Genomic DNA, 12,962 nt, shown 5'->3' on the forward strand with positions numbered 1-12,962 from the left:
AACCCTAACCCTAACACTATCCTAGGCCTGATGCTAACCCTAACCCTAACCCTAACACTATCCTAGGGCTGATGCTAACCCTAACCCTAACACTATCCTAGGGCTGATGCTAACCCTAACCCTAACCCTAACACTATCCTAGGGCTGATGCTAACCCTAACCCTAACACTATCCTAGGCCTGATGATAACCCTAACCTTAACACTATCCTAGGGCTGATGCTAACCCTAACCCTAACCCTAACACTATCCTAAGTCTGATGCTAACCCTAGACCTCACACTATACTAGGCCTGATGATAACCATAACCCTAACTTTAACACTATCCTAGGGCTGATGCTAACCCTAACCCTAACCCTAACACTATCCTAGAGCTGATGCTAACCCTAACCCTAACACTATCCTAGGCCTGATGATAACCCTAACCCTAACCCTGACACTATCCTAAGGCTGATGCTAACCCTAACCCTAACACTATCCTAGGGCTGATGCTAACCCTAACCCTAACCCTAACACTATCCTAGGCCTGATACTAACCCTATCCCTAACCCTAACACTCTCCTAGGGCTGAGGCTAACCCTAACCCTAACACTATCCTAGGGCTGATGCTAACCCTAACCCTAACCCAAACACTATCCTAGGGTTGATGCTAACCCTAACCCTAACACTATCCTAGGGCTGATGCTAACCCTAACCCTAACCCTAACACTATCCTTGGGCTGATGCTAACCCTAACCCTAACACTATCCTGGGCCTGATGCTAACCCTAACCCTAACCCTAACACTATCCTAAGGCTGATGCTAACCTTAACCCTAACACTATCCTTGGACTGATGCTAACCCTAACCCTAACCCTAACAATATCCTAGGGCAGATGCTAACCCTAACCCTAACCCTAACACTATCCTTGGGCTGATGCTAACCCTAACCCTAACACTATCCGGGGCCTGATGCTAACCCTAACACTAACCCTAACACTATCCTAGGGCTGATGCTAACCCTAACCCTAACACTATCCTAGGGCAGATGCTAACCCTAACGCTAACCCTAACACTATCCTTGAACTGATGCTAACCCTAACCCTAACCCTAACACTATCCTAGGCCTGATGATAACCCTAACCCTAACCCTAACACTATCCTAGGGTTTATGTTAACCCTAACCCTAACACTATCCTAGGGCTGATGCTAACCCTAACCCTAACCCTAACACTATCCTAGGGCGGATGCTAACCCTAACCCTAACCCTAACACTATCCTAGGGCTGATGCTAACCCTAACACTAACACTATCCTAGGGCTGATGCTAACCCTAACCCTAACCCTAACATTATCCTAGGGCTGATGCTAACCCTAACCCTAACTCTAACACTATCTTAGGGCTGAGGCTAACCCTAACCCTAACACTATCCTAGGGCTGATGCTAACCCTAACCCTTACACTATCCTAGGGCTGATGCTAACCCTAACCCTAACCCTAACACTATCCTAGGGCTGATGCTACCCTAACGCTAACCCTAACACTATCCTTGAACTGATGCTAACCCTAACCCTAACCCTAACACTGTCCTAGGGCTGATGCTAACCCTAACCCTAACACTAACACTAACATAGGGCTGATGCTAACCCTAACCCTAACACTATCCTAGGGCTGATGCTAACCCTAACCCTAACCCTAACACTATCCTAGGGCTGATGCTAACCCTAACCCTAACACTATCCTAGGGCTGATGCTAACCCTAACCCTAACCCTAACACTATCCTAGGGCTGATGCTAACCCTAACACTAACACTATCCTAGGGCTGATGCTAACCCTAACCCTAACCCTAACACTATCCTAGGGCTGATGCTAACCCTAACCCTAACCCTAACACTATCCTTGGGCTGATGCTAACCCTAACCCTAACCCTAACACTATCCTAGGGCAGATGCTAACCCCAACGCTAACCCTAACACTATCCTTGAACTGATGCTAACCCTAACCCTAACCCTAACACTATCCTAGGCCTGATGATAACCCTAACCCTAACACTAACACTATCCTAGGGCTGATGCTAACCCTAAGGCTAACCCTAACACTATCCTTGAACTGATGCTAACCCTAACCCTAACCCTAACACTATCCTAGGGTAGATGCTAACCCTAACACTATCCTTGAACTGATGCTAACCATAACCCTAACCCTAACACTATCCTAGGCCTGATGATAACCCTAACCCTAACCCTAACACTATCCTAGGGTTTATGTTAACCCTAACCCTAACACTATCCTAGGGCTGATGCTAACACTAACCCTAACCCTAACACTATCCTAGGGCGGATGCTAATCCTAACCCTAACCCTAACACTATCCTAGGGCTGATGCTAACCCTAACACTAACACTATCCTAGGGCTGATTCTAACCCTAACCCTAACCCTAACATTATCCTAGGGCGGATCCTAACCCTAACCCTAACCCTAACACTATCCCAGGGCTGATGCTAACCCTAACCCTAACACTATCCTAGGGCTGATGCTAACCCTAACCCTAACACTATCCTAGGGAGGATGCTAACCCTAACCCTAACCCTAACACTCTCCAAGGGCTCATGCTAACCCTAACCCTAACCCTAACACTATCCTAGGGCTGATGCTAACCCTAACCCTAACTCTAACACTATCTTAGGGCTGAGGCTAACCCTAACCCTAACACTATCCTACGGCTGATGCTAACACTAACCCTAACCCTAACACTATCCTAGGGCTGATGCTAACCCTAACCCTAACACTATCCTAGGCCTGATGCTAACCCTAACCCTAACCCTAACACTATCCTAGGGCTGATGCTAACCCTAACCCTAACACTATCCTAGGGCTGATGCTAACCCTAACCCTAACCCTAACACTATCCTAGGGCTGATGCTAACCCTAACCCTAACACTATCCTAGGCCTGATGATAACCCTAACCCTAACCCTAACACTATCCTAGGGCTGATGCTAACCCTAACCCTAACACTATCCTAGGGCTGATGCTAACCCTAACCCTAACCCTAACACTATCCTAGGGCTGATGCTACCCTAACGCTAACCCTAACACTATCCTTGAACTGATGCTAACCCTAACCCTAACCCTAACACTATCCTAGGGCTGATGCTAACCCTAACCCTAACACTAACACTAACATAGGGCTGATGCTAACTCTAACCCTAACACTATCCTAGGGCTGATGCTAACCCTAACCCTAACCCTAACACTATCCTAGGGCTGATGCTAACCCTAACCCTAACACAAACACTATCCTAGGGTTGATGCTAACCCTACCCTAACACTATCCTAGGGCTGATGCTAACCCTAACCCTAACCCTAACAGTATCCTTGGGCTGATGCTAACCCTAACCCTAACACTATCCTGGGCCTGATGCTAACCCTAACCCTAACCCTAACACTATCCTAGGGCTGATGCTAACCCTAACCCTAACACTATCCTTGGGCTGATGCTAACCCTAACCCTAACCCTAACACTATCCTAGGGCAGAGGCTAACCCTAACGCTAACCCTAACACTATCCTTGAACTGATGCTAACCCTAACCCTAACCCTAACACTATCCTAGGCCTGATGATAACCCTAACCCTAACCCTAACACTATGCTAGGGCTGATGCTAACCCTAACGCTAACACTAACACTAACCTAGGGCTGATGCTAACCCTAACCCTAACACTATCCTAGGGCTGATGCTAACCCTAACCCTAACCCTAACACTATCCTAGGGCTGATGCTAACCCTAACCCTAACACTATCCTAGGGCTGATGCTAACCCTAACCCTAACACTAACACTATCCTTGGGCTGATGCTAACCCTAACACTAACACTGTCCTAGGGCTGATGCTAACCCTAACCCTAACCCTAACACTATCCTAGGGCTGATGCTAACCCTAACCCTAACCCAAACACTATCCTAGGGCTGATGCTAACCCTAACCCTAACACTATCCTAGGGCTGATGCTAACCCTAACCCTAACACTAACACTATCCTAGGGCTGATGCTAACACTAACCCTAACCCTAACACTATCCTAGGGCGGATGCTAACCCTAACCCTAACCCTAACACTATCCTAGGGCTGATGCTAACCCTAACACTAACACTATCCTAGGGCTGATGCTAACCCTAACACTAACCCTAACATTATCCTAGGGCGGATCCTAACCCTAACCCTAACCCTAACACTATCCTAGGGCTGATGCTAACCCTAACCCTAACACTATCCTAGGGCTGATGCTAACCCTAACCCTAACCCTAACACTCTCCAAGGGCTGATGCTAACCCTAACCCTAACCCTAACACTATCCTAGGGCTGATGCTAACCCTAACCCTAACTCTAACACTATCTTAGGGCTGAGGCTAACCCTAACCCTAACACTATCCTACGGCTGATGCTAACCCTAACCCTAACCCTAACACTATCCTAGGGCTGATGCTAACCCTAACCCTAACACTATCCTAGGCCTGATGCTAACCCTAACCCTAACCCTAACACTATCCTAGGGCTGATGCTAACCCTAACCCTAACACTATCCTAGGCCTGATGCTAACCCTAACCCTAACCCTAACACTATCCTAGGGCTGATGCTAACCCTAACCCTAACACTATCCTAGGGCGGATGCTAACCCTAACCCTAACCCTAACACTATCCTAGGGCTGATGCTAACCCTAACACTAACACAATCCTAGGCCTGATGCTAACCCTAACCCTAACCCTAACACTATCCTAGGGCTGATGCTAACCCTAACCCTAACACTATCCTAGGGCTGATGCTAACCCTAACACTAACACTATCCTAGGGCTGATGCTAACCCTAACCCTAACCCTAACACTCTCCAAGGGCTCATGCTAACACTAACCCTAACCCTAACACTATCCTAGGGCTGATGCTAACCCTAACCCTAACTCTAACACTATCTTAGGGCTGAGGCTAACCCTAACCCTAACACTATCCTACGGCTGATGCTAACCCTAACCCTAACCCTAACACTATCCTAGGGCTGATGCTAACCCTAACCCTAACACTATCCTAGGCCTGATGCTAACCCTAACCATAACACTATCCTAGGGCTGATGCTAACCCTAACCCTAACACTAACACTAACCTAGGGCTGATGCTAACCCTAACCCTACCACTATCCTAGGGCTGATGCTAACCCTAACCCTAACCCTAACACTATCCTAGGGCTGATGCTAACCCTAACCCTAACACTATCCTAGGGCTGATGCTAACCCTAACCCTAACACTAACACTATCCTTGGGCTGATGCTAACCCTAACACTAACACTGTCCTAGGGCTGATGCTAACCCTAACCCTAACCCTAACACTATCCTAGGGCTGATGCTAACCCTAACCCTAACCCAAACACTATCCTAGGGTTGATGCTAACCCTAACCCTAACACTATCCTAGGGCTGATGCTAACCCTAACCCTAACCCTAACACTATCCTTGGGCTGATGCTAACCCTAACCCTAACACTATCCTGGGCCTGATGCTAACCCTAACCCTAACCCTAACACTATCCTAGGGCTGATGCTAACCGTAACCCTAACACTATCCTTGGGCTGATGCTAACCCTAACCCTAACACTAACACTATCCTAGGGCAGATGCTAACCCTAACGCTAACCCTAACACTATCCTTGAACTGATGCTAACCATAACCCTAACCCTAACACTATCCTAGGCCTGATGATAACCCTAACCCTAATCCTAACACTATCCTAGGGTTTATGTTAACCCTAACCCTAACACTATCCTAGGGCTGATGCTAACACTAACCCTAACCCTAACACTATCCTAGGGCGGATGCTAACCCTAACCCTAACCCTAACACTATCCTAGGGCTGATGCTAACCCTAACCCTAACACTAACACTATCCTTGGGCTGATGCTAACCCTAACACTAACACTGTCCTAGGGCTGATGCTAACCCTAACCCTAACCCTAACACTATCCTAGGGCTGATGCTAACCCTAACCCTAACCCAAACACTATCCTAGGGTTGATGCTAACCCTAACCCTAACACTATCCTAGGGCTGATGCTAACCCTAACCCTAACCCTAACACTATCCTTGGGCTGATGCTAACCCTAACCCTAACACTATCCTGGGCCTGATGCTAACCCTAACCCTAACCCTAACACTATCCTAGGGCTGATGCTAACCCTAACCCTAACACTATCCTTGGGCTGATGCTAACCCTAACCCTAACACTAACACTATCCTAGGGCAGATGCTAACCCTAACGCTAACCCTAACACTATCCTTGAACTGATGCTAACCATAACCCTAACCCTAACACTATCCTAGGCCTGATGATAACCCTAACCCTAACCCTAACACTATCCTAGGGTTTATGTTAACCCTAACCCTAACACTATCCTAGGGCTGATGCTAACACTAACCCTAACCCTAACACTATCCTAGGGCGGATGCTAACCCTAACCCTAACCCTAACACTATCCTAGGGCTGATGCTAACCCTAACACTAACACTATCCTAGGGCTGATGCTAACCCTAACCCTAACCCTAACATTATCCTAGGGCGGATCCTAACCCTAACCCTAACCCTAACACTATCCTAGGGCTGATGCTAACCCAAACACTAACACTATCCTAGGCCTGATGCTAACCCTAACCCTAACCCTAACACTATCCTAGGGCTGATGCTAACCCTAACCCTAACACTATCCTAGGGCTGATGCTAACCCTAACACTAACACTATCCTAGGGCTGATGCTAACCCTAACCCTAACCCTAACACTCTCCAAGGGCTGATGCTAACCCTAACCCTAACCCTAACACTATCCTAGGGCTGATGCTAACCCTAACCCTAACTCTAACACTATCTTAGGGCTGAGGCTAACCCTAACCCTAACACTATCCTACGGCTGATGCTAACCCTAACCCTAACCCTAACACTATCCTAGGGCTGATGCTAACCGTAACCCTAACACTATCCTAGGCCTGATGCTAACCCTAACCCTAACCCTAACACTATCCTATGGCTGATGCTAACCCTAACCCTAACACTATCCTAGGCCTGATGCTAACCCTAACCCTAACCCTAACACTATCCTAGGGCTGATGCTAACCCTAACCCTAACACTATCCTAGGGCGGATGCTAACCCTAACCCTAACCCTAACACTATCCTAGGGCTGATGCTAACCCTAACACTAACACAATCCTAGGCCTGATGCTAACCCTAACCCTAACCCTAACACTATCCTAGGGCTGATGCTAACCCTAACCCTAACACTATCCTAGGGCTGATGCTAACCCTAACACTAACACTATCCTAGGGCTGATGCTAACCCTAACCCTAACCCTAACACTCTGCAAGGGCTCATGCTAACACTAACCCTAACCCTAACACTATCCTAGGGCTGATGCTAACCCTAACCCTAACTCTAACACTATCTTAGGGCTGAGGCTAACCCTAACCCTAACACTATCCTACGGCTGATGCTAACCCTAACCCTAACCCTAACACTATCCTAGGGCTGATGCTAACCCTAACCCTAACACTATCCTAGGCCTGATGCTAACCCTAACCCTAACCCTAACACTATCCTAGGGCTGATGCTAACCCTAACCATAACACTATCCTAGGGCTGATGCTAACCCTAACCCTAACCCTAACACTATCCTAGGGCTGTTGCTAACCCTAACGCTAACCCTAACACTATCCTTGAACTGATGCTAACCCTAACCCTAACCCTAACACTATCCTAGGGCTGATGCTAACCCTAACCCTAACACTAACACTAACCTAGGGCTGATGCTAACCCTAACCCTAACACTATCCTAGGGCTGATGCTAACCCTAACCCTAACCCTAACACTATCCTAGGGCTGATGCTAACCCTAACCCTAACACTATCCTGGGCCTGATGCTAACCCTAACCCTAACCCTAACACTATCCTAAGGCTGATGCTAACCCTAACCCTAACACTATCCTTGGGCTGATGCTAACCCTAACCCTAACCCTAACAATATCCTAGGGCAGATGCTAACCCTAACCCTAACCCTAACACTATCCTTGGGCTGATGCTAACCCTAACCCTAACACTATCCAGGGCCTGATGCTAACCCTAACCCTAACCCTAACACTATCCTAGGGCTGATGCTAACCCTAACCCTAACACTATCCTAGGGCAGATGCTAACACTAACGCTAACCCTAACACTATCCTTGAACTGATGCTAACCCTAACCCTAACCCTAACACTATCCTAGGGCGGATGCTAACCCTAACCCTAACCCTAACACTATCCTAGGGCTGATGCTAACCCTAACACTAACACAATCCTAGGCCTGATGCTAACCCTAACCCTAACCCTAACACTATCCTAGGGCTGATGCTAACCCTAACCCTAACACTATCCTAGGGCTGATGCTAACCCTAACACTAACACTATCCTAGGGCTGATGCTAACCCTAACCCTAACCCTAACACTCTGCAAGGGCTCATGCTAACACTAACCCTAACCCTAACACTATCCTAGGGCTGATGCTAACCCTAACCCTAACTCTAACACTATCTTAGGGCTGAGGCTAACCCTAACCCTAACACTATCCTACGGCTGATGCTAACCCTAACCCTAACCCTAACACTATCCTAGGGCTGATGCTAACCGTAACCCTAACACTATCCTAGGCCTGATGCTAACCCTAACCCTAACCCTAACACTATCCTATGGCTGATGCTAACCCTAACCCTAACACTATCCTAGGCCTGATGCTAACCCTAACCCTAACCCTAACACTATCCTAGGGCTGATGCTAACCCTAACCCTAACACTATCCTAGGGCGGATGCTAACCCTAACCCTAACCCTAACACTATCCTAGGGCTGATGCTAACCCTAACACTAACACAATCCTAGGCCTGATGCTAACCCTAACCCTAACCCTAACACTATCCTAGGGCTGATGCTAACCCTAACACTAACACTATCCTAGGGCTGATGCTAACCCTAACCCTAACCCTAACACTCTGCAAGGGCTCATGCTAACACTAACCCTAACCCTAACACTATCCTAGGGCTGATGCTAACCCTAACCCTAACTCTAACACTATCTTAGGGCTGAGGCTAACCCTAACCCTAACACTATCCTACGGCTGATGCTAACCCTAACCCTAACCCTAACACTATCCTAGGGCTGATGCTAACCGTAACCCTAACACTATCCTAGGCCTGATGCTAACCCTAACCCTAACCCTAACACTATCCTATGGCTGATGCTAACCCTAACCCTAACACTATCCTAGGCCTGATGCTAACCCTAACCCTAACCCTAACACTATCCTAGGGCTGATGCTAACCCTAACCCTAACACTATCCTAGGGCGGATGCTAACCCTAACCCTAACCCTAACACTATCCTAGGGCTGATGCTAACCCTAACACTAACACAATCCTAGGCCTGATGCTAACCCTAACCCTAACCCTAACACTATCCTAGGGCTGATGCTAACCCTAACCCTAACACTATCCTAGGGCTGATGCTAACCCTAACACTAACACTATCCTAGGGCTGATGCTAACCCTAACCCTAACCCTAACACTCTGCAAGGGCTCATGCTAACACTAACCCTAACCCTAACACTATCCTAGGGCTGATGCTAACCCTAACCCTAACTCTAACACTATCTTAGGGCTGAGGCTAACCCTAACCCTAACACTATCCTACGGCTGATGCTAACCCTAACCCTAACCCTAACACTATCCTAGGGCTGATGCTAACCCTAACCCTAACACTATCCTAGGCCTGATGCTAACCCTAACCCTAACCCTAACACTATCCTAGGGCTGATGCTAACCCTAACCATAACACTATCCTAGGGCTGATGCTAACCCTAACCCTAACCCTAACACTATCCTAGGGCTGTTGCTAACCCTAACGCTAACCCTAACACTATCCTTGAACTGATGCTAACCCTAACCCTAACCCTAACACTATCCTAGGGCTGATGCTAACCCTAACCCTAACACTAACACTAACCTAGGGCTGATGCTAACCCTAACCCTAACACTATCCTAGGGCTGATGCTAACCCTAACCCTAACCCTAACACTATCCTAGGGCTGATGCTAACCCTAACCCTAACACTATCCTGGGCCTGATGCTAACCCTAACCCTAACCCTAACACTATCCTAAGGCTGATGCTAACCCTAACCCTAACACTATCCTTGGGCTGATGCTAACCCTAACCCTAACCCTAACAATATCCTAGGGCAGATGCTAACCCTAACCCTAACCCTAACACTATCCTTGGGCTGATGCTAACCCTAACCCTAACACTATCCAGGGCCTGATGCTAACCCTAACCCTAACCCTAACACTATCCTAGGGCTGATGCTAACCCTAACCCTAACACTATCCTAGGGCAGATGCTAACACTAACGCTAACCCTAACACTATCCTTGAACTGATGCTAACCCTAACCCTAACCCTAACACTATCCTAGGCCTGATGATAACCGTAACCCTAACCCTAACACTATCCTAGGGTTTATGTTAACCCTAACCCTAACACTATCCTAGGGCTGATGCTAACCCTAACCCTAACCCTAACACTATCCTAGGGCGGATGCTAACCCTAACCCTAACCCTAACACTATCCTAGGGCTGATGCTAACCCTAACACTAACACTATCCTAGGGCTGATGCTAACCCTAACCCTAACCCTAACATTATCCTAGGGCTGATGCTAACCCTAACCCTAACTCTAACACTACCTTAGGGCTGAGGCTAACCCTAACCCTAACACTATCCTACGGCTGATGCTAACCCTAACCCTAACCCTAACACTATCCTAGGGCTGATGCTAACCCTAACCCTAACACTATCCTAGGGCTGATGCTAACCCTAACCCTAACCCTAACACTATCCTAGGGCTGATGCTAACCCTAACCCTAACACTATCCTAGGGCTGATGCTAACCCTAACCCTAACCCTAACACTATCCTAGGGCTGATGCTAACACTAACCTTACACTATCCTAGGCCTGATGATAACCCTAACCCTAACCCTAACACTATCCTAGGACTGATGCTAACCCTAACCCTAACACTATCCTAGGGCTGATGCTAACCCTAACCCTAACCCTAACACTATCCTAGGGCTGATGCTACCCTAACGCTAACCCTAACACTATCCTTGAACTGATGCTAACCCTAACCCTAACCCTAACACTATCCTAGGGCTGATGCTAACCCTAACCCTAACACTAACACTAACATAGGGCTGATGCTAACTCTAACCCTAACACTATCCTAGGGCTGATGCTAACCCTAACCCTAACCCTAACACTATCCTAGGGCTGATGCTAACCCTAACCCTAACACTATCCGAGGGCTGATGCTAACCCTAACCCTAACCCTAACACTATCCTAGGGCTGATGATAACCCTAACACTAACACTATCCTAGGGCTGATGCTAACCCTAACCCTAACCCTAACACTATCCTAGGGCTGATGCTAACCCTATCCCTAACCCAAACACTATCCTAGGGTTGATGCTAACCCTAACCCTAACACTATCCTAGGGCTGATGCTAACCCTAACCCTAACCCTAACAGTATCCTTGGGCTGATGCTAACCCTAACCCTAACACTATCCTGGGCCTGATGCTAACCCTAACCCTAACCCTAACACTATCCTAGGGCTGATGCTAACCCAAACCCTAACACTATCCTTGGGCTGATGCTAACCCTAACCCTAACACTATCCTGGGCCTGATGCTAACCCTAACCCTAACCCTAACACTATCCTAGGGCTGATGCTAACCCTAACCCTAACACTATCCTTGGGCTGATGCTAACCATAACCCTAACACTAACACTATCCTAGGGCAGATGCTAACCCTAACGCTAACCCTAACACTATCCTTGAACTGATGCTAAAAATAACCCTAACCCTAACACTATCCTAGGCCTGATGATAACCCTAACCCTAACCCTAACACTATCCTAGGGTTTATGTTAACCCTAACCCTAACACTATCCTAGGGCTGATGCTAACACTAACCCTAACCCTAACACTATCCTAGGGCGGATGCTAACCCTAACCCTAACCCTAACACTATCCTAGGGCTGATGCTAACCCTAACACTAACACTATCCTAGGGCTGATGCTAACCCTAACCCTAACCCTAACATTATCCTAGGGCGGATCCTAACCCTAACCCTAACCCTAACACTATCCTAGGGCTGATGCTAACCCAAACACTAACACTATCCTAGGCCTGATGCTAACCCTAACCCTAACCCTAACACTATCCTAGGGCTGATGCTAACCCTAACCCTAACACTATCCTAGGGCTGATGCTAACCCTAACACTAACACTATCCTAGGGCTGATGCTAACCCTAACCCTAACCCTAACACTCTCCAAGGGCTGATGCTATCCCTAACCCTAACCCTAACACTATCCTAGGGCTGATGCTAACCCTAACCCTAACTCTAACACTATCTTAGGGCTGAGGCTAACCCTAACCCTAACACTATCCTACGGCTGATGCTAACCCTAACCCTAACCCTAACACTATCCTAGGGCTGATGCTAACCCTAACGCTAACCCTAACACTATCCTTGAACTGATGCTAACCATAACCCTAACCCTAACACTATCCTAGGCCTGATGATAACCCTAACCCTAACCCTAACACTATCCTAGGGTTTATGTTAACCCTAACCCTAACACTATCCTAGGGCTGATGCTAACCCTAACCCTAACACTATCCTAGGGCTGATGCTAACCCTAACCCTAACACTAACACTATCCTTGGGCTGATGCTAACCCTAACACTAACACTGTCCTACGGCTGATGCTAACCCTAACCCTAACCCTAACACTATCCTAGGGCTGATGCTAACCCTAACCCTAACCCAAACACTATCCTAGGGTTGATGCTAACCCTAACCCT

This window comes from Lemur catta, unplaced genomic scaffold, assembly GCF_020740605.2.
Source record: "Lemur catta isolate mLemCat1 unplaced genomic scaffold, mLemCat1.pri scaffold_53_ctg1, whole genome shotgun sequence".
NCBI lineage: Eukaryota > Metazoa > Chordata > Mammalia > Primates > Lemuridae > Lemur > Lemur catta.